Raw genomic sequence first — 21535 nt, forward strand, 5'->3', positions numbered from 1 at the left:
CCTTCACCATGAAAACAACTGCAATCTCATAATTTTACTCTGAATCAGCTTTTCTCATTTTTTTAATTTTAAGTCATTATGTGGTAATTATGTATTGTTGTTAGTTATATTGTATCTGCTCCCAACAACTATCACCATTCTGATGCATAGAAAGTCAGAATATGCACCTATGTAAAAACAAAATCATATATTTAATTAACGCAATTTAGATGAAATTAGAAATGTATATTCATTATGACTTTGCCATTTATAAAACAGAGTGAATATGGGTACAAACCCACTAATAGTTTGTGACTGGAGAGAAAGAAAAGGTTGAGGCCAATATTTCTGTCAACATAGAAAAGCAATGGACCAGAAGCTGGGGATATATATCCTTTCCCACTGCTCACAGTAAGAACCCAAACAGTCAGTCCATGAATCTTGAACTTTTAGCCTCCAGAAAGGAAATTCATAAATGGCTGTTACGTAAGTCAAAAGTATGTGGATATTACAGTGTCCCTGGGAAGCAATCAGATATGCAGCCAAGTCTAACTAATTGAGGCTTTGTGTTTTTCTACAAGAAAGCATGCAAGATATTTTATCAAGATTTGATTGTATGTGTTTGCAAATGCATACCATAGCATGTGTTGTCATGTATTGCTGTCTATAACTGAATTGGAAGGATCATATAATTTTCCATTTATTAAGTGAAAGAAGATTAAATATTTCACGTTTTGGGTAAGGAATATATTTTTACTCATATCTTAAGGGAACAGAAGTGTTGCAAAACATAGCAAAAGCATAAGATGGTAGAAATAGATTTCCAAGAGTGCAAACAAGGTGACATTTATAGAAATATACCATGTTTAACTAAGCACACTTTTAAAATACATTAATACCATACAAAATTTGTTCTCAGAATTTTAACTGGTATAACTCAAAACTCTAAAAGAAATGTAAAAAGATGCAAGGAAAGAAGAGACAAGCCATGGTAAATACACAAACTGAAAGAAAAAGTTAGAAAAGGTAGAAGATATATAAATATTTAGGAAACAATATGCAAAAATATGTGGGTTGACATGAAATTATTCATATGCTATAAAACTCAAAAAAAGTTTTTGAAACTTTTATTATTTTTAATCAATGAATTTATTTGTTCACTTTATATCTCAGTCATAGTCTTCTCTGTCCTATCCTCCGATACTCATACTCCTTCCTCTTCCCCTCCCCCATCCTTAGAAAAGGGTACCCCCACCCACTAACCCACCCTAGCATTCTATTGTCCTGTGGCCTGGCAGGGCATCTCCACCAGGTAGAATTGATGTAAAAGCAGAAAAGAGAGTCTATGTAAGAGAGAGTCCCCACTTCTCTTACTAGGGGAGCCAAAAGAAGCCTGAGCTGCCTATCAGCTACATCTGTGTAGGGGCCCAAGGTCCAGTCCATGGATGGTCCTTGGTTGATGCTTCAGTCTCCACAAGCTCCTCTGTACCCTGGTTAGTTGTATATCTTGGTCTCCTTGTGGAGGTCCTGTAACATCTAGGTCCTTTTATGCCCCCCCCCCAATTTTTCCACAAGACTCCCTATGCTTAGCCCAATGTTTAGCTGTGAGTCTCAGCATCTGTTTGGATCCACTGCTTGAGGGATCCTCTTAGAGGACAGCTAGGCCACGCTCTTATCTGCAAGCATAGCAGAGTACCATTAATAGTGCCAGGGGTTGGCTCTCTCCCATGGAGTGTGTCTCAGGTTGGGCCAGACATTGGTTGGACATTCCCTCAATCTCTGCTCTTTCTTAATCCTTGCACAGCTTGTAGGCAGGATAAATTTTGGGTCAAAATTTTTCTGGTGGGTTGGTGTTCCCCTTTCTCCATTAAGAGTCTTGTCTAATTACAGGGTGTCCTCTTTGGTCTCCATGACCCATGTTAATACAAGTCTCAGCTAGTGTCACCCCCCATATCTTCCCAGAGGGGTACCCTATCTTAAGTCTCCAGCTTGTCACAGGGAGGACCCAGCCCAAAGTTTCTTTTCTGTCTGTAATCCCTCTGTCCTCCTGCCCCTGCTCTCCCCAGGTCTGATCTCTACCTTAATTCCTTTTTATGTTCCCTCTCCTAACTTGTTCCCTTTCTTCAACCACTTCCAAGGTCTAGTCTATTTTCCCCTTGTAAATAAGACTTACGCTTGCTCCTTTAGGTTCTTCTTGCTTAGCTCTGTTCATAGCAACTTTATTCATAATAGTCAGAATCTGGAAACAACCTAGACGATTCTCAACCAAAGAATGGATAAAGAAACTGTGGTGCATTAACACAATTAAATACTATTCAGCTATTTAAAAAAAAAAAAAAAAGGGGGAATCATGAAATTTGCAAGTAAATGTATGGAGCTAGAAAAGGTCAACCAGAGTGAGGTAACCCAGACCCAGAAAGACATACATGGTATGTCATCACTTATAAGCAGATTTTAGCCATATAATGCAGGATAAGCATACAACAATTCTATTATGTTTTAAATAATGTTTTAAAACTATTATTAAACTCTTCTATTTTATTAATTATCAAATGGCAGCATACAAGTACATACATTTGTGCTCTTTTCAGCGTTCATTTGAGGAGAAACACACACAGAGCATGAGTTTGATACAGTAAAACAAAGTTATACTAGGTATTTATGCATTTCCCAACTCTGACAAAGCAAACTATTGAATAAATACAAGTTTTCATAAATTATATATATATATATATATGTATATTATACTTAATGGATGCTTTTTTTGTTTTTAACATTTGGTGTATAACAATACATTTAAATGTTCTAGTATGTTATCAGCCCTTATTATTTATCACCAGGGTTGAAGTCTCTATCATGTTTGACACACACTGTTTATTCCCAAGGAAGGCATGTCATACTATATCATTTATCCTCTGTATTTTGTACATATACACTCTTTTTTAAAAATTTTTTTTATTAATTACACTTTATTCATTTTGTATCCCCCCCATAAGCCCCTCCCCCCTCTCCTCCTGATCCCACCCTCCCTCCCCTTTCTGCATGAATGCCACTCCCCAAGTCCACTGATAGGGGAGGTTCTCCTCTCCTTTCTGATCTTAGTCTATCAGTTCTCATCAAAATTGGCTGCATTGTCCTCTACCATGGCCTGGTAAGGCTGCTCCCCCCTCAGGGGGAGGAGATCAAAGAGCAGGCCAATCAGACTGTGTCAGAGGCAGTCCCTCTTCCCATTACTATGTAACCCACTTGGACACTGAACTGCCATGGGCTACATCTGTGCAGGGGTTCTAGGTTATCTCCATGCCTGGTACTCGGTTGGAGTGTGAGTCTCTGGGGAGACCCCTGTGTTCAAATTATCTTGTTCTGTTGCTCTGCTTGTGGGTGAGTTAAAGCTGATTGAATCCCCCACCGTGGGGTATCCTCTCACCTGTGAAACACAATCACTTGTGTTTTATGGCCGCGAGTACTGATTGCTGGTCACTGTGCCAATCTTGCTGTGCTGCTCCTCAGAATGAGAGTCCTTCTGGCGCCGCCATCTTGCCCCGCCTCCGTCCATATACACTCTTAAGAAGGCTAATTGATGGACACCAAATTATACATACCAATATATAATTGTAACTACCCCTATTCTGAATAAGGAAAAATGGAAATTTTAAAATAAAATAATGATAGATTTTGGGTTAAGACATATATATATATATATGTATCATAGTGCCTAAAATGGTATGAAAATAATACTAATGGATATTCATGCACATGTTTTTTTTTCTTTTTTTAAATTGCTTCTAGAATTTATAGGACTTGTAAAACCATAAGAATGTGATTTTTTGGAAGTAAATATAGTAAGATATTTATCTCTGCCCACTGAAAAGGAACATGCTCTTTTCAGGTTGTTTTCACAAGATTATAAATTCAAGAATTGGTTGTATTTCCTCTCTGGTGAAGGAATTACTACTATATCTTGTAATGCCTGGGCTTATGTATGTGATGAGATTAACTTTCATGGGAACAGGTAAATTTTCAAGGCTAAAGCCACTCTCAGTTTGAGCAAGGCCCTTCTATTTTCAGCCATGGTGTGATGCAACCTGGAACATACACTAGGTAGAAACAACTGCTGGCCTACAGAAACAGGAGCCAAGAAAATGCTGTAAGTTACTCATCCTTGAGATTTTGCTATAAGAGACACAGCGAACTAATTCAGTAAGTGCATCCATATTAACCACAAAATTTTTAATTTACTAGTAAATCAATCATGATATTTAACTTATCTTTAAGACAAATTTTTTATGGTGAGAGACAGAGAAGGATTACTGTGTATCTCCAAAAGGAGTTAAGAAATAAGGTGTCAAGTTTCAACTTAGTCAGATCTCTAGGTATATATGAGACCTCCACCTACCCACCCAATAATACAGGGCTTACAAATGGAGGAACAAGACAGCAAAGGCTTGTGGCTTAATATTCATGTTATTTTTACATTACTGTTTTGTATCAACATCTCATTGCCAAAGGCATGCAGAGAATGGGGTCATTAAGCTTACCATTTACAAAATTGAAAAAAAAAATCTGGAAAATAGCTTCAATTTCTATGCAGCTCTGGCAAAGAAAGCCTGGATAATTGGTAGCACTTCATGCCAGTAACATTTCAGAGCTGGAGTCACATCAAGACCATTAACCATCTTTCATAAAAATGAAGAAAAAATGGTCTCCAGCCTTCCTTTCTACTCTGTCGTGTTCAGGGCTTGACATTTAGTGATGCCAATTTGGATGTCAGCACACACAGCTGAATGGTCCCCATTACAGGAGTCTCCAGCATGCACTGAAATTTGGCTGAGTTAGAAAACAATGCATGCCTACAGTTAAACATCTTGAGGCCTTTCTGTACTGTGCTTCGGGAGCTTAATTCTGATGGTCCTATCATATGCCAATTTCTCGTCGGGGCCATAAAAATTTACATTTGTCAACATTCTGTGATTCCATTTCCAAGGCACTTTGATCATTAGATTTGCGGTTGTTTCATTTGTTCTCCTAAGCCAGTAATGTTGAAAAGACATATGGGTACTTCTGTGGGATGCGATCACCTTTCCTATGTTGACTAGACCTATTTGCTTTAGATGAGGAACACACTGAATCTGCTGTCTTTTACTTAAAATGATGTGTCCTTAGAGGTGGCTTGCTGTGAAAGACTATCATTTGTCAAGAAGGAAGCTTTGAAGCATACCTTTCAATTCCTTTGCAAAAGAAAAACTGAAGGAAAATAGTTGTAGACAATTTACAATAACACTTAAGTTACAGTGAAAAATGGACATTCAAGGAAATAAATATTTTCTTAAGTAAAACCAGGCTGACATCATATTCTTAATGTATTCATTAATGTATTCTTATTCATTAATGTATCTTATTTTTATCTCAATATGTTTATAATGCTTTTGTGGGTTCCTTGAAGATGAGGTTTTTTTATATTGTTATGTAATATTAGTACATTATAACTGATTAATTGACATTTTTCTAACTGAATATTCATACATTGGACTAGTCCTCAGGCCAAGAACTCGTCTTTTGATATCTAAAATCATGGTGTTTCTATACTATAAAATAGAAAGTGATTACAAATTTGTACTTGATTACATGGCTAGTAATAATACCTATTAAATTAGGGAAATTTTATCCCTTGCATTTCTTTTATTTTATCATTGTAAATGTTAATCCAGTAGTAAAATAGAAACAGATTCAAGTTTTTTATACAATACATATATGGAATTTATGATAAATCAGTTTGAATTTGAATACAGGTTAATATTATTGTAATAAGAAAGTATCAAAATGACTTTGGAATCAGAAATATTAAAATTTCAATGATGACTTTATTTCTTCAAACCTTTTGTTTGTTATTTAAGAGTTTCAAAGTCTCATCCATGTGCGTTATTCATTGTTAAGATAATCTAACAAAATTATTAATTTAATAATTTATGAAAATAATCAAGGATTTAATAGATATTCTTTTTGTTGATACAGTGAGAAGTCTCTACCTGTTTTTAAATACAGAATGGTTCTTTTAATGTAACATATTTCCTAATTATCTCATTGGTGGGCTGCAAATATTTATATTGAAATTAAAGTTATTCTATTAATATATAGCAAATATATTTTCATTTTAATATCTTCCTGCTCATTTAAAATGTTATTTTTCCCTAATCATAATACATTCAAAGTGAGAAATTCAGTCAATAGTCAGTTTTAAAAGCATTTTTCTGAATCATGAACTGCATAATATATCTACAGTAAACATTATTATAAAACAAGGACCATTACTGTCAGGAGTCATGAATGGAGAGCTTCTCAGCTACTACTAGTTTTATGTCACTCGGTGTTTCTGCCCATTGCTTTTTATGGCTTTTCTCTTGCTAATCAGGTTTTGTCATATGTAATAATTCAGTTTAAATATCCTGGCAAAGTCACTGATCCTTGTCAGACCTTTAATGCAAAACACTTTTATATTTATGCTAAATTTTCCTTCAAAAGGAAAATGCTAGACATCTATGCTGCTTTACTCTTTCCTTGGTATCATAATCTGTGCCACTATCCTCTGTTCATGGCACATTTTTGCTACTCTGAAGTATGCCATCACCTCTTTATTTCAGTCCAGGGGGTCTGTATTTCCTCAGCTCTTGTTTGATTTGTTAATTCTTTACATAAGACTATAAGTAGCATACGTGCATGTGTGTGTACGTGCACACACACATATCTGTGAATATGATGTGTATAAATATATGTAACGCTGGTAATTTGGGCTCAGAAAAATATATGTATAGGCCTTATATGTCAAAATAAAATGATATCATAATTAATCAAGTTTTTCTTAATATGCGATGTAAGGAAACTTTCTAGAAGTTGGGTACAGATTTTATTCTATTGTATTCAGTATTATAAGAGTGTAAATCAGACATGCTGCAGAGTTTACAGGTAAAAAAATCCAAAACAAAGCATGATTTCAATTCCTCTGACTAATTTTAAGTGAAGGCATAGAACGTTTTTATGATTGGCTTAGAAACCATCCTTTTCTGTTTTTTAAACTCACAAACAAAAATAAAAGAAACATAAACTATAAGAAGGGGTTTACATTACTAGTCTAATTAAATCTAGTTAGTTAAAAAAATCAAATACTTAAAAAATAGCAAAATAATAATTATAAAATGGATAATGCAGAATCTAAAACGTACTATTAGTGAACCGCTTTTGTTTGCATTAACTACACGTTTACTCTCCTTTCCTTTTTTAATTTATTCATTTTTATATTAATCCCAGGTTATTTACTTTGTATCCCAGCTGGAGCCCCCTCCTTCATTCCCTCCCAATCCCACCCTCCCTTCCTCATCTTCTCTCTGTCCTTTCCAAGTCCACTAACAGGGGAGGACCTCCTCGCCCTCCATCTGACCCTAGCTTATCAAGTCTCTTCAGGACTGGCTGCAATGTCCTCTTCTGTGGCCTAGCAAGGCTGCTCCTCCCTCTGGGGTGAGGGAGGGTCAAAGGGCTCACCATTGAGTTCATGTCAGAAATAGTCTCTCTTCCCCTTATTAGAGAACCCATTTGGACACTGAGCTACTCGGATATGGGCTATATCTGAGCAGGGGTTCTAGGTTATATCCATACGTGCAGAAACAGTCTCGTGAAAGACTCCTGTGCCCTGATATATTTGGTCCTTGTGGAGCTCCTGTCCTCTCCAGGTCTTACTAACTCCCTTTTCTTTCATATAATTCCCTGCACTCTGCCAAAGGTTTGGTTATGAGTCTTAATATCTGCTTTGATACACTGCTAGGCAGAGTCTTACTCTCCTTTCTAATGATTACATGTTCCCAGTGATGGCCTGAAGAAGACATTTTCCTCCTTTTAAATGAACATGTGCCAACAACGCCTATACAAGGTTCAAAAAGCACAAAGTACATTGGAGAGCACATTTTTTTAATAACTATTTTCTCAAACTGGTAAAGAAGTTGATTATAGTTAGTTGATATTTGCTAGATAAACTATACACACACAAAAAAAAATAGCCTTAAGAAGTGGGAAATAGTAAGAGCTGGAGGGGACGGGAACTCCACAAGGAGAGCAACAGAACAAGATAATTTGAACACAGGGAACTTCCCAGAGACTCATACTCCAACCAAGGACTATTCGTGGAGATGACCTGGAACTCCTGCACAGATGTAGCCCATGGCAATTCAGTGTCCAAATGGGTTACATAGTAATGGGAAGAGGGACTGCCTCTGACATAATCTGATTGGCCTGCTCGTTGATCACTTCCCCCTGAGGGGGGAGCAGCCTTACCAGGCCACAGTAGAGGACAATGCAGCCACTTTTGATGAGAACTGATAGACTAAGATCAGAAAGAAGAGGAGAACGTCCCCTATCAGTGGACTTGGGGAGTGTCATGCATGTAGAAAGGGGAGGGAGGGTGGGATCGGGAGGGGAGGAGGGAGGGGCTTATGGGGGGATACAAAATGAATAAAGTGTAATTAATTAAAAAAATTTGGTGTATAATTTTTCATTGGAAACAACAAGCACAAAGGACTGAAATTTGATTTCAATGATAGTTTAATAAAAAGACATCAGGACTGAGTCTGTCTTCTTCCCCTGTGGCTTGGTAAAGTCATGCTGCCAGAGGGAAATCATCAAAAATCTTGCAAGTGACTCATTCTCAGCTGCAGTCCCCACATCTCTTCCTAGAGAACACACATGAAGCCTATGCTGCCCCTTGGCTACCTCTTTGTAGGGGAGGTCGGTCCAGTTTATGCATGGTCCCTGCTGATTCATTTGCTCAGCAAGCCCCTGTGGACCCTGGTTAGCTGTCTCCACTGGTCTTCTTCTGGAACTCCTGTCACCTCCAGGTCAAGCTCAATCCTGATGCAACTTGATCAGCTAGATAGGAAATAGAGCTCTTATTTTCTGAGAAATAGGAGAGATGGGTTGAGGGAGGGAGGGTGATACTTGTAGGGGGCAGAGAAGGAACTACAACCAGGATGTAAGGTGAACGAATAATCAATAATAAGCAGACACTGCCGAATATGAAGATCTTTCTCTTGTAGAGAGAATACGTGCCCCCAAAATGACAAGCCAGCGCTCCTTTGTAGCAGCATACTCTAATTCTATATGCACAGGAATGAATTCTAAGAACTATAAACCATGTATTCTAATTTAAGGTTGAACTGGATAGATTTATTGCACAGTCATTTACATTCTGTGTTCTAAGTGTGACTACTCATCTCAAATGTAGGTATAGAGGAATTGTCATCCAACAGTTTGCTATTCTAGCAAAGGATGACATCCAAAGACCTAAGTTTGTGTGATTTGGCTGGAATACAGACATGCCTTTAGTACACACTTTGAATCCCTCTGGATGTAATACCGATACACCTGTAGTACCCAGCTTTAACCCCACGCAATGCTCTCTAACTGAGGGATATACAAAGTGATGAATCATAGAAAAAAATGACAGAATGAGTCAGAAATATCATATTTCCACTTCTTACAAGAACAGAATGGAAGAGGGGCTACTTAAGACAGAGGAGATGGGGGTTGTCAGTACAGTAGAATTCAGCTGAATTTGTGCAGTCAATGCAGTTCGGTTCATGGAGTTAAGAGGCGGTTTTTTCCAAGCAGAAAAATTTAGTGAGAAGCAAAAAGTAACCAGTTTAAATCAGTCAGCTTGGAAAGGAGTTTTGAGCCAGAACAGCTGAGTTTAACAAGCCAGCCGAAATTCAGAAAGAACTAGAAAAGATGCCCTTATCCAACAGTAAACCCCAGAGGCTGAGAATACACTGGACCTGCATTAGCAGTTCAAGGCTGGAAGCAGAAGTCTACAAGTTCTGGACTTACAGAAGATTGTACTGTATGGAGACTAGAAGCTTCCAGACCTTGGACTAGGGATAAATCAAACAGAGATAGAAACACTCTGGGCTCAGCCCAAGCCATGCAAATCTTGAGCGGGGCTCTCATCTTATCCCCTCATCTGAAGAAGTAAAAGCAAAATTTTTAACTGGTGCTCGACCGGGTTGGAAGGAAAGCACAACACGATTGGAGAAAGAAGAATCCCATCAACATTGCAGAAAGCAGAGTCCATCTGATAAAAACATCACAGAAGAGAGGAGCTATGTGACAGCAAACATTATTGGGAAAGGACAAACCCCACATATGTTGCAGAATGCAGAGGATTTCTGACAGAAACAATGTATAGGAACAAAGTATAGGAGACGTGTGAGAGAAAGCCTCAGAGGAGAAATTAGCCTGGGATTGTCTCCAGAGGAAGCATCAGTTCACCAAGTTTGGGTGGATGCCAAAAGAGACTAGGAAGTAGTGGGAGCGTCGAATTTAGAGCAAGGAATGACACAGGAGCCTCTGTGACATTGAATCACAGTATGCCACTCTAAAATTTTAATTTAATTTTACCTTTCCTACATTAAAAAATGGAAAATTCCATTTCAGATCCATTAAGACAAAGGGTAGGAAGGAGCTGAGTGGGTAGAAACTTTTCTTGAAAAAGCCACCGCAACTTATTGCAATTGTGACCACTGGAGTAAAACCATCCCTACTTTTATTTTTTTATAAAGTTTTATTTTTTTATATTAGTTACAGTTTATTAACTTTGTATCCCAGTTGTATCCCGCTCCCTCATTCTCTCCCATTCCTACCCTCCCTTCCTCATCTTCTCCCTGCTCCTTTCCAAGTCCACTGATAAGGGAGGTCCTCCTCCCCTTCCATCTGACACTAGCTTATGAGGTCTAATCAGGCCTGGTTTCAAAGTCCTCCTCTGTGGCCTAGCAGGGCTGCTCCTCCCTCTGGTGGGGGGGGTGTCAAAGAGCCAGCCATTGAGTTCATGTCAGAAATAGTCCTTGTTTCCCTTTCTAGGGTACCCACTTGGATACTGAGCTACCATGGGCTATATCCGAGCAGGGGTTCTAGGTTATATCCATCCATGGTCCTTGGTTGGAAATACAGTCTCATAAAAGACCCCTATGCCCAGGTATATTTGGTCTTTGTGGAGCTCTTGTCCTTTCTAGGTCATACTAACTCCTCCTTCTTTCATATGATTCCCTGTACTCTGCCAAAGGTTATGAATCTCAGTATCTGCTTTGATACACTGATAGGTAGAGCCTTTCAGAGGCCCTCAGTGTTAGACTCCTGTCCTGTTACTTGTTTTCTCCTACATCCAATGTTCATCCCTACTTTCAATTGCAATCTTTATATATTTCCTCTCAAAAAAGGTTGAAAAAAATAACTTGATAATAACAAAAAGTAGTTGCACAAAATCAAAATTTGTTATGGTAGTACAACGCCTTGAAAAACAAAGAAAGTAAGAGAAAAGAAAGTACTTAATTATGAACCTATGATTCCTAATTAAATTAGAGATCAAGTCAGACTGCCATTGAACCTATAGTATCACCTCTTAATGAAATTGAAAAAAGATAACCACCTCCACTAACTTTTGCAGTTGCATAGAAACAAATGACAGACAATGGTGTAAATTCACAAAAAGAACAACTAGCCTGAAATCCTGTTAAAATACAAGATGTTAAACATTTCAAAGAATAGTAATAACTTATGGAATGCATCCACTCCAAGTGAGACAGATGTTAAATACCTGAGCTATCCAAAACAGGATTACACACCAATACTGCGAAGATTTAACAGCAGATGTAATGGAAAGCTGGCTCTCATTTGTAGTGTCTGACGTGGTAGCAAGAAGAAGATGCAATTATAAAAAAAAATCATAATATGGCTAGAGTTGTTAATATGGTAAAAGGTCAATTTGCTGATTTAAGAAAGAAATTGGAATTTGATGACTCTATTATTACACAATGTACTTTAGTAGCCTTAAGAATCTGAGATAAGGCTCAACATCCTTAGCCATCAGAGAGATGCAAATCAAAATTACCCTGAGACTTCACCTCACACCCATCAAAATGGCTAAAAACATAAACTCAAATGACAACACATGCTGGAGAGGTTGTGGAGAAAGGGGAACCATCCTCCATTGCTGGTGGGAAGGTAAACTGGTACAACCACTTTGGAAGTCTATCTGGCGCTTCCTCAGACAATTAGGAATAATTCTTCCTCAAGACCCAGCTATACCACTGCTAGGCATATATCCAAAATTTGCTCAGGTACACAACAAGGACATTTGCTCAACCATGATTGTAGCAACTTTATTCGTAATAGCCAGACCTGAAAACAACCCAGATATCTATCAATGGAGGAATGGATACAGAAATTGTGATACTTTTACACAACAGAATACTATTCAGCAATCAAAAACGAGGAAATTATGAAATTTGCAGGCAAACAGTGGGATTTAGAAAAGATCATCCTGAGTGAGGTATCCCAGAAGCAGAAAGACACACATGGTATATACTCTCTCATAAAGACCTAAAAGATATGAATAACTTAATGAGATCTATACACCTAAAGATGATAAGAGAGAAGACCTGGGGTAACATGATCAATCCTCAGTTAGAAAGACAAATGGGATAGGCATTGGACATAGAAGAAAACAAGTAACAGGACAGGAACCTACCACAGAAGGCCTCTGAAAGACTCTACCTAGCAGTGTATCAAAGCAGATACTAAGACTCATAACCAACCTTCAGCAGAGTGCAGGGAATCATATGAAAGAATGGGGAGTTAATATGACAAGGAGAAGATAAGAACTCCACAAGGACCAAATATATCTGGGCACAGGGGTCTTATATGAGACTGTTTATCCAACCAAGGACCATGCGTGGATATAACCTAGAACCTCTGCTCAGATGTAGCCCTTGGTAGCTCAGTAACCAATTGTGTTTCCCTAGTAAGAAGAACAGGGACTATTTTTGACATGAACTCAATGGTAGGCTCTTTGACCTCCCCACCCCCCCAAGGGAGGAGCACTCCTGCTAGGCCACAGAGGAGGACTTTGCAGTCAGTCCTGAAGATACCTGATAAGACAGGGTCAGATGGAAGGGGAGGAGGTCCTCCCCAATCAGTGGACTTGGAAAGGGGCAGGGAGGGGATGAAGGAGAAAGGGTTGGATTGGGAGGGAATGAGGGAGTGGGATGCAGCTGGGATACAGAATTAATAAAATGTAACTAATAATAAAAATAAATACAAAAAAAGAATTTGGGGCAAGGTGGAAGAACAAGGAAATAGGTCTGTGTCATTCACAAAGATAATGCAAATCTCAAAAAGTCTTTCACTACTTTCTTATATAGTTTATAATCAGCTATAGACAGGGCAATATCAGATCTATATTCTAGATGGGTATTAATTGAAATTTTAGCTTTTGAAAGTGCAAATATAGAATGTAAAAAAGTTCTTAGACCTTTCAAAGCTCAATCAGCATTCATGGAGGAGTGGATTAATAATACTGTTGATATTGACACTAATGACTATGTAATTGGACAGCAATGGCCAATGATGTTATCAAAATGCCCCTTGCTTTGGCTGTGGGAGACAAGGCCATTTGAAAAGGCATTGTAGACATTCCCAGAGACTTCTCTAGCTTTCCAGGAATTGTAGAAGGTTTTGTAAGGCATTGGATTAATGAATGCACACCAGCAAAAGGTAATCTCTTACTGATGGGAAGCTCCCTATGTGATAATCCTTTAAATATGGAAAACTCCCTAAGGGGGTAAGTTCATATCTCGGCAATTAACAACTCAAGGCAGGTATGTCCTCTCAGAGATAGAGTAGCTGATCTAGACTCTGTATTGGAGACCTAATGCATGCTGCAGAAGGAAGTGCTACATTAGACTTAGCTCTAAATTAAAAAAAAAAAAAAAACCCATACTATTACCAAAAGTTCAATGTTATAAGAAATTCAGTGAAATGTTGTGGCAATTTTTAAAATATATGCTAATGATGTTTACTATTTGCTCTGTAATTACAGGGTCAGCATTATCTAAGCCACTATCATAATCAATAAAGACACAGACACCTGTTAGATTTTAAATTCACCTTATTCCACCTTGGGCTGGAAGATAATTCCACCGACACTATCTCATTATCTCTCAGCTCCCATCCCATGTCATCTGTTTTAACCATTCCTATCTAGACTACTTTCCATCCATGATCCCAAAATACTTGCTTATATTTTCATATGGGCCATTCCTTTCTACTTCATTCTTAGAGTCTTCCCTCCAGGCCCACATGGTCTCTTTCTATCCCTTGGCAACTCTTATTTCTCCTTTCTCCTCCACTTTTCTTCTCCCATGATCCTCTCTTGTCCTCCAAAAAGTCAGGCCACACCTCATTGTCAGCCTTGCCCAGGTGTGTCAGTATGTTTACAATTTTTTTTTGGGGGGGGGGCGGTGAGTGTCTGCCTCTGAAAAAACAGCAAGCAGCCTTCAGGGAGAAAGCAATTAATATTAGAATAGCTAGCACCAGACCATCCCCAAACATTGAAATTTACGGATCTCTACCTTCACAGACAGTAGGAATGGATTTAGAAAGGATAATCATAAAATATGAAGGATTGATTATGATGAAGACTTCAAGGGAAAACTTGAGATTATGGTTTACATAATGTTCCTTCAATCTCAGACAATGAATACCTATTTTAACTCACACTATATACTGACATTTTTTTCACTATATATATTACAATTTATTTACTTTATATTCAAATTATAGGCCCCTCCCTCATCTCCATGTCTAGCCTTCCCTCTCGCATTCCCCCTTTCTTCCCAACTCCCCTTTCTGTTCTCCTACCCTAGTGCATTGATAGAGGAAGTTCTCCTCCTGTTCCACTAGAGCCTAGCCTATCAGATCTCTTCAGGACTGCCTGAATCCTATTTTTTGTGGGCTGGCAAGGCCCCCACACAATAGGGAAGTGATCAAGGAGCAGACTATGAGTTCATGTCAGAGACAGTCTCTGCTCTTCTCACTAGGGAACACACTTGGAGACTGAACTGCCTATGGACTACATCTAAGCAAGGGTTCTAGATTATCTCCATGCATGGTCCTTGGTTCATGCATCATTCTCTGCAGTTCACCCTGGGCCCAACTTTTTTGGCTCTTTTGGTCTCCTTGTGGAACACCTGTCTGCTCTGGGTCCTTCTATATCCCCTTCTTCCCTAAGACTCCCTGTGCTCTGCCCAAAGTTTTTCTTTGAGTCTGTATATCTGCATCAGTCGCCTGCTGGGTAGAGTCTTACAGAGGACATCTAAGGTAGGCTTTCTTCCTGTTGAAAACAACCTAGATGTTCTTCAACAGAGGAATGGATACAGAAATTGTGGTACAATTACACAGTACTACTCAGCTTTAAAAGCAGGAAAATCATCAAATTTGCTGACAAATAGAAAAAACTAGAAAAGATCATCCTGAATGAGGTAACCCAGAAGCAGAAGATCATTCGTGGTATATACTCACTTAAAAGTGGATTTTAGCCATATAATATAAGATAAACATACTAAAATCTACAGACCAAAAGAAGCTAAGCAACAAGGAGAATCCTAGGACAAATACTTAATTCTCATTCAGAAGGCAAACAGATAGACACTGGAAGCTGTGGAAGAGAGGGAACAGGATGGGAGTATCTTTACATCTTACATAATATGGTGTGATATTTTCTATGTTTAAATGGGTAAGAAGGTAAGATTTCACCTTACACCCATCAGAATGGCTAAGTTCAAGTGACAATACATGTTGGAGAGGATGTGGAGAAAGGAGAACCCTCCTCCATTGCTGGTAGGAATGTAAACTTGTACAACCACTTTGGAAATCAATCTGATGATTTCTCAGACAATGAGGAATAGTGCTTTCTCAAGACCTGGCTATACCACTGCTAGGTATATACCCAAAATTTGCTCAAGTACACAACAAGGACATTTGCTCAACCATGTTTATAGCAGCTTTATTTTATTTTATTTTTTTTTTAATTTCACACATGAATATTCCATTTAAATTATTTCTACCTCTTCCTTTCCCTTCCAACTTCTGCCAAAATCCTCTCTTCCAATTCGTCTGATATCATATCCTCATCTTAAGTATATAGCATAGACATAGATATGTATGTTGGAGATATATGTGCATGTGTGTGTGTATGCAGTCTGCTACATTCATATAGTTTTGCACATACACATATGTTTTAAGGACTGACTACTCGGGATTCTACAACATATCATGAGGCTGGTCCCTGGAGAAGATTGATTTCTTCCTCCTTTAATAGCCGTCCTTTTTCTGAAGCTCCTCACCTATGGCAAAGGATTTTTGAGGTTTCTGGTACCTGTGTTGGTATGTCGACTGGTGATGTCAGTGCACATCTTGTATATGTGACTTATTTTTGAGTTTCATGCACACAACTTCCTCTCAAATATTGAAGAAGGTATCACATTGAAGATGATGTTCTTCCTGCTCTTACAAAATTCCCTCTCTCTCTTCGGGCAGTGTTTCCTGAGCTTTACATACAGATAGGGACTGTATTGTAGATCTTTCAGTCAGTGCTGGGAGCATCATGATTAGATTTTTTTTCTGTATTTTCAACAGTTGAGGGCTTCTGTAATGTTTTCCAACTGCTAAAGGAAAAAAAAAAAAAAAGAAGAAGACTCTTGGCTGAGGAGTGAGAGCTGTACTTATCTGTGGTCATGAGGATATGTATTTGGAAGAGAATTTAAGAAAGTGACAGCAACTGGATCTTCTCTAGGATCCATGACTTAACATTACCAGACTTGAACTCCCTTCCACTACATAAGACTTAAGTGTAATCAGGCAGCTATTGGTTACTGCAAGAAAAAGTGCCACTATTGCACTCTTAGGAACATCATGTTCTTTTTTTTTATTTATTAATTACATTTTATTCATTTTGGAACATCATGTTCTAATGGTCATTGTTGTGGTGCACAAGCTTTACAGGTGGATACACGTATTGATGCTTTTCTTTCTGGGCAGCTGCACCTTCAAATACTATGAAAACTAGAAGAGGCTTTCCCATCATTTCCATTTCCCAAGTCCTCTAGTCCTGTGTCTGAAGTGTCTGTTGTAGGGTCTTGCTCTCAATTTATAAAAGGTCACCAGAGAATGCCAATAGCTTATATTTGGGGGAATATTTTTTACTTCACTGAGCAACAAGATAAAGCAAACTTTCCTATTCACAGTACTAAGGATTTTGTTTTAATATTAGTTACAGTTTATTAACTTTGTATCCCAGCTGTATCCCATTCCCTCATTCCCTCTCAATTACACCCTCCCTCCCTCATCTCCTCCCTGCCCCTTTCCAAGTCCACTGATAGGGGAGGTCCTCCTCCCCTTCCATCTGACCCTAGCTTATCAGGTATCTTCAGGACTGGCTGCAAAGTCCTCCTCTGTGGCCTAGCAGGAGTGCTCCTCCCTCTGGGTAGGGGGGGAGTCAAAGACCAGCCTTTGAGTTCATGTCAGAAATAATCACTATTCCCCTTACTAGAAAATCCACTTGGATACTGAGTTACCATGGGCTACATCTGAGCAGAGGTTCTAGGTTATATACATACATGGTTCTTGGCTGGAGAAACAGTCTCGTAAAAGGCCTCGGTGCCCTGATATATTTGGTCCTTGTGGAGCGCCTGTCCTCTCCAGGTCATTCTATCTCCCCCTTCTTTCATATGATTTCTTGCACTCTGCTGAAGTTTGGGTTATGAGTCTCAACATCTGCTTTGATACCCTGCTAGATAGAGTCTTTCAGAGGTCCTGTGCAGTAGTCTCCTGCCCTGTTACTTCTTTTCTCCTACTTCAAATGTCCATCCCATCTGTCTTTCTAAGTGAGGATTAATCATCTTACCCTGGGTCCTTTTTCTTGTTTATCTTCTTTAGGTGTACAGATTTTAGTATGTTTATCTTATATTATAAGTCTAGTACCCAGTTATAAGTGAGTATATACCATGTGTGTCTTTGCTTCTAGGATACCTCACTCAGGATGATCTTTTCTAGATCCCACCATTTGCCTGCAAATTTCATGATTTCTTTGTTTTTAATTGCTGAGTAGTATTCCGTTGTGTAAAAGTACCACAATTTCTATATCCATTCCTCCATTGATGGACATCTGGGTTGTTTTCAGGTTCTGACTATTACGAATAAAGCTGTTACAAATATGGTTGAGCAATTGTCCTTGCTGTATACTTGAGAATATTTTGGATATATGCCAGGAGTTGTATAGCTTGATTTTGAGGAAGCAGTATTCCTAATTGTCTGAGAAAGCGCCAGATTGATATCCAAAGTGGTTGTACAAATTCACATTCTCACCAGCAAAAGAGGAGGGTTTCCCTTTCTCCCCAACCTCTCCAGCAATAAGTTTTTCAAGTGCCATGTATTGTTGAAGATGCCATCTTTCTCCCAATGTGAAATTTTGTCATTGTTGTTGTCTAATATGACATAGATGTATTTATATGCAACAGTGTTTTGGACTTCTATATTTTCTTTTTTACAAAAGAAAATTATTTGTTACAAAATTATGACAATATTTGGAAGCCCCAAGTATATAATAGACTAACTTTATCAGGAAATGTAGAAAACAGTCCAGAAGATTAGAAAAGAGTATATTCAATCTTACAGCTTTAAGAAGTAATGTACATCTAGTTTTTAATATGAATCACAATTAAGCTATCAATATGAACAATATAAGACACTTTTTCCTCATTTAAAAATTTCAGTACGTTTCATAGATTAAGATGATTTGCTTTTTCTCTGCACACAAAACAGAACCCGCTGTGTCTATCTTTACAGTTGCTGTCTCTTTGACATCATTCAGCATTATTCCTTTATTGAATAGTTCATTAATCTCATAACTAATATACAGTGAACTAAACTTACATATAATCTGCTTCTTCTTCTCATGAAGTGATTATTTCTTACGACAAATGTAAGTAATGCCTACTTCAAACTGTAATTCCGTGATAGCACCTTTATGATTAGAGTGAAACCCTCTGTCTGGAGTGCCTGATACAGTGAGCCTCCACTTTACCCTTTGATGTAAATATACACCTTACTTGTCATCCTCCAGCCTTTCTGGACTTGATTCTCACTTTGGAAACCTTGCACAAATTGATCTTCTAGTCTAGAGAACTCTAACTTATTTTTCAAGTTTTAACATAAATGTCATTTACCCCCCAACAAGTTTCTGTGACCTTCAATCTCATAAAAAAATATTGATATATTATCTTCTAGTGTCCTGAAAACTTAAACTTGGCAATCTGGATTCCTGTTTGATGTCTATCTTATTTCCCAAACTGCACCAGGAATGTTTTCGCACCATGGTCTTTTTCTAGTACTTCATCCCATGCTGCCAGGGCAATAGATGAAGTATTTCGGGCATGCAATTATAATCCACGAAGATCTCACCAGTTTCTACTAAAATTATGTGAATAAATTATAACCCAATAAATACTTAGATTTGATGACAAAGGATATTAGATATTCTTTGGATAACGTGGAAGACATATTTTGAGTAAAATATATATTTTCCCATTTATTTTTTAGAAATAACTTTAAATGTTTTCTTCAGTATTATATTTACTATTATATAATGACTACTTTTTTCCTTATTACCTCCAAGTACAGCTATATTTGTTCAGAAATAATTGTTCTCCATCAGGACTTTTTAAGTATAATTTTATTTCATTTTCCACTTTCTTTACCTCTTTTGGTATTCTCAGTTATTTTAATGCTCTTTCCAATCCATGTTCTTTATTGTAAGGAAATTCAGATATTTTCTGAAATCTTGCATAATGTAAATAATAATTGGAGTGAGTTTAAAATCCTTTTATGATTAAATAATTCCTATAACAATAATGCTTCACTCTTTGCAGCCTTCTTTAAAGTTGATGCTATACCCTAACATAAGATTTTTTTTCTTTTGTGGGGGTCATGTGTGTGCAGTGAGCTTTATTTATGGTATTCAAGTGAGTAGGGCCTCCTGTGCCCCTCCCTCTATTGTTGGGGTCTAGGATGGAAACAGTGAGAAAGATGCTTAGTGTCAAGGGCTGTTTAGTTGGGACAGGGACTCCTCAGCAGCTGAGGGCCTCTCTTCTGCTCTCATGTCCTTGCTGGGGTGGGTGATCTAGGCTTCTTATTTCTTGAAGACCATGTAGGCCATGAGGTCCACCACCCTGTTGCTGTAGATATATTCATTGTTATACCAGAAAATGCACTCTTCAAAGTTGTCATTGAGGGTAATGCCAGCCCCAGCATCAAAGGTGGAAAAGTGGGAGTCACTTTTGAAGTCACAGGAGACAACCTGGTCCTCAGTGTAGGCCAGGATGCCCATTAGTGGGCCCTTGAATGCCTGCTTCCCCATCTTCTTGATGTCATCATACTTAGAAGATTTCTCCATTTGGCATGTCAGATCCACAACAGACACATTGGAGGTAGGGGCACAGAAGACCATGCCAGTGAACTTCCTTTTTAGCTCTGGGATGATGTTGCCTACAACCTTGGCAGCAACACTGATGTAGGTATAAAGTTCTGGGTAGCCCCGTGGCCATCACATCACAGCTTTCCAGAAGGGTCATCCACAGTCTTCTGGGTACAGTGATGGCATGGACTGTGGTTTCTGTACCACCAACTGCTTAGACACCCCCTGGCCAAGGTCATCTATGACAAATTTGACATCATGGATGACCTTGGCCAAGGAGACTAAGCAGCTGGTGGTGCAGGAAACGTTGCTGACAACCTTGAGTTGTCATACTTCTCATGGTTCACGCTTATCACAAACATTGGGGCATCCTCAGAAAGGGAAGAAATGATAACCCTTTTGGCCTCACCCTTCAACTGAGTCCCGACCTTCTTCATGGTGAAGACACCAGTGGACTCCACAATATACTCGGCACCAACATTGCACCATTTGATGTTGGTGAATCTCGCTCCTGGAAGACAATGACGGGCTTCCCGTTCTCAGCCTTGACTGTGCCATTGAACTTGCCATGACAAGAATCATAATGGAACATGTAGACCATTCAGTTGTGGTCTATGAAGGGGTCATTGATGGCAACAATCTCTAATGTGCCTGTGCTGCAGGCAGCCCTGGTAACCAGGCTTCCAATACAACCAAAAGTGTTAACATCAGCCTTCACCATCATGTCTAAGAGATGAGGCTGGCAATGCATGAAAAGATGTGTCTGTGTCTGGAACAGGGAGGAGCAGAGAGAAGGTTTTATATTCTTATATTTTGATGTTACTAAGATTCAAGAAGTGGTAGCATAGTATTTCTGTTCATGCAATATAGAATTTGGTGAAAGAGTATCCGCCGTAAAGTCACACACTAATAATTTTGACACACATGAAAAAAATTAAGTTGTTTAACCACTTAAGCTCTAAATAACCTGAAATTAACAGATATTACACTTTTGATGATATAAAAGATATTCAATTTACTTGGTAGATTTTGATGAATATAAAATGTATCAATCAATGTAGGATCTAAGCTTAGAAATAAAAATGCAGAAGTTTGATGTCAGAGGCAATGAGGGGTGCTAAGGAGATTGATTTTGATGGCAACAGTAAAGTCTGTGAACACCAAGGAGAACAGTCCAGTCAGCATTTTAAGGAAAAATTATCCCTGCTCTTT

General features: G+C 38.4%; 1 pseudogene; it reads right to left on the reverse strand.

Annotated features, from left to right (window-relative positions):
• Positions 1-20038: 20038 nt before the first annotated feature.
• Positions 20039-21044, reverse strand: LOC129666437 (glyceraldehyde-3-phosphate dehydrogenase-like; annotated as a pseudogene).
• Positions 21045-21535: the final 491 nt, after the last annotated feature.

The sequence above is a fragment of the Psammomys obesus genome, unplaced genomic scaffold (genome assembly GCF_907164565.1).
Source record: "Psammomys obesus unplaced genomic scaffold, mPsaObe1.curated_primary_1811, whole genome shotgun sequence".
Lineage (NCBI taxonomy): Eukaryota > Metazoa > Chordata > Mammalia > Rodentia > Muridae > Psammomys > Psammomys obesus.